At 42.9% G+C, this 2,588-nt stretch overlaps 1 non-coding gene across 1 annotated transcript; it reads right to left on the bottom strand.

Annotated features, from left to right (window-relative positions):
• Positions 1–1,906: 1,906 nt before the first annotated feature.
• TRNAL-AAG lies at positions 1,907–1,988 on the bottom strand. The gene has a single exon. It is a non-coding gene; the product is annotated as a tRNA-Leu (tRNA).
• Between the last annotated feature and the right edge of the window lie 600 nt (positions 1,989–2,588).

Raw genomic sequence — 2,588 nt, 5'->3', positions numbered from 1 at the left:
AATCTCAAAGAAGTTTATGAACTTTGCAAGCAAGTATTTCCAGGTCTAATAAGCCATAACATAGAGAGGTACTACTGATATTTATATTTTATAAATAAAAGAATCGAGAAATAAATACATTTTAGAATCAGCGGGAGCAGAACATTTTCAGACAGTTTCATCGCTGTTGAATGATATTTAAACATTGAGAATGTTAGGCCCAGATGGGCATGCTGTGAACTCTTCATAATGTTAAATGCTAATATTCATAAAACAACAGCTTTCACTCTTTATGGTTTGAAATACATAAAACTCTTGCTGGCCTATTATTGTTGCTTTCATTTGTGAACCTGGAAGAGGTTTTGATTTTAGCAGTTAATTGTATATCAGCAGAGAATTTCCCCCACTTGTCCTACCTTAAACACCCAGTAAATTCATAAGTGCCTAAGGGTTAAGATTAGTGATCTGTGTGGGCTTGAGATTCAGGATATGAATATTGTGTCATTGGTGAAAATGCAGTATAAGCTACCCATGCCAAAGGAATGGGACAACCTGCTCATGCATTTTCACGACACAGAACGAACATAACCAACATGCATACCAAACCTCAGCATACTGCAGTATTGGGTACTGCTGCTTTAAAAGACAGTAGTTCCTGAAAATCTGTGTGAAGTACAGTGAAGTACCTATTACTGTGCACAGTCAAGTAGAACAACACCCAAAATAAAGCAGGTCATGGTAAAAATTTTTAAATGGTGAGTGAGCACTAAGTGTTACTTACACTGCCTCTTCATAGTTCTGTTTACTGTGTTAACTGCATGCACAGCTCAGAAGTCACTAATCAGTGTTTTAAAGCAAATAAAGACAAAACTCACTTTGCAGGGGCAGGAGGTAAGGTTTGGGGGGCACCATTTTTTATTTCAGTGAAAGACCTAAATATCTCCAGTCTTAGCTGAAAAAAAAATCTCTTTCTACTGTAATGATTTATGGGAGCCATATCTGAGATACTTTGTATCTCCATTTTCTCCTGTGGTCTCAGTTCTCAAAACAAGCTGCCTCTCCAATGATTCACTGGGGTCATGGAACCGTAGTGCATCATGAAAAATACAATCTAGTCAGAAAGCTCAATCCAGCTGATTGTGAAGACAGGAGACAGCAAAATTAGAGAAGACTAGACTAGACTATTTCAGTTGGAAGGGACCTACGATGATCATTTAGTCCAACTGCCTGACCACTTCAGGGCTGACCAAAAATTAAAGCATGTTATTAAGGGCATTGGCCAAATGCCTCTTAAACACTGACAGGCATGGGGCATCAACCCCCTCGCTAGGAAGCCTGTTCCAGTGTTTGACCACCCTCTCAGTAAATAAATGTTTCCTAATGTCCAGTCTAAACCTCCCCCTGGCGCAGCTTTGGACCATTCCAACGGGTCCTATCACTGGGTACCAGAGAGAAGAGATCTGCACCTCCCTCTCCACTTCCCTTCCTCAGGAAGCTGTAGAGAGCAATGAGGTCACCCCTCAGCCTCCTTTTCCCTAAATTACACAAGACTGAAGTCCTTAGCTGCTCCTCATAGAGCATTCCTTCCAGCCCTTTCACCAGCTTTGTTGCCCTCCTCTGGAGGCCCTCAAGGACCTTCACATCCTTCTTAAATTGTGGGGCCCAGAACTGTACACAGTACTCCAGGTGAAGCTGCACCAACGCTGAATGCAGTGGGATAATCACCTCTTTGGACTGGCTGGTTATAGCGTGTTTGATTCACCCCAGGATGCGGTTTGCCCTCTGGGCTGCCAGGGCACACTGCTGACTCATATTGAACCTGCTGCCAACCAGCACCCCCAGATCCCTTTCTGCAGGGCTGTTCTCCAACCACTCTTCTCCCAGTCTATACTTGTGCCTGGTGTTACTCCGTCCTAGAAAACATTCCTGGCAGCGGTGGGATTCGAACCCACGCCCCCAAAGAGACTGGAGCCTTAATCCAGTGCCTTAGACCGCTCGGCCACACTACCCTGATGGTAAATCCATCCCAATCTCCAGCAACTATATCCCCCAACCAAAACTCAACTTTCCACAGGATATATAAAAAAAAAAAATCTCCATCCAGGACCAATAATGGCTTTTTCTGTAGGTAGAGGTAGACACTCCTTGCAGTGCACCACATATTTCTGGTCCCGTTGTTAGCTGTCAGGGAACATCAGCTGGAAAGTCCTAGAAATATTTCCTTGCCTATGAATCTGTGATCCATTTCCAAGAAAAGAAAGGCTGATGGTATATTTTTGGGAGGAATGTGTGTTGACTTTGCATTCAGGTTTATATTTTCATATTTTTGGAGTCTAGTGAGACAGGGGCAATGAAAGGGGGGCAAGAAACATCCGTCCCTTCATGCAAACACAGTCACTGCAGTGTTCACATCATCTACTCTAGGCCTCTAACAGATACAGTTTGGAGGACCAATGTTAAGTACCAAAGTTCCTTAATGAGTGAATGAAAAAACGTAAGTCCATGCATCAAAGCAAGTCAGAGCATCAAAATTAGATGTCTAAAACAAGGAATGTGCATACTCTGCCACTATGCAATATGCCATGGCATGAGGGTAAAAACAGAGTGAG

Source organism: Fulmarus glacialis, unplaced genomic scaffold (genome assembly GCF_000690835.1).
Source record: "Fulmarus glacialis isolate BGI_N327 unplaced genomic scaffold, ASM69083v1 scaffold1700, whole genome shotgun sequence".
Lineage (NCBI taxonomy): Eukaryota > Metazoa > Chordata > Aves > Procellariiformes > Procellariidae > Fulmarus > Fulmarus glacialis.
The sequence above is the reverse complement of the archived record's forward strand: the minus strand, read 5'-3'. Positions and strand labels throughout refer to the sequence as shown.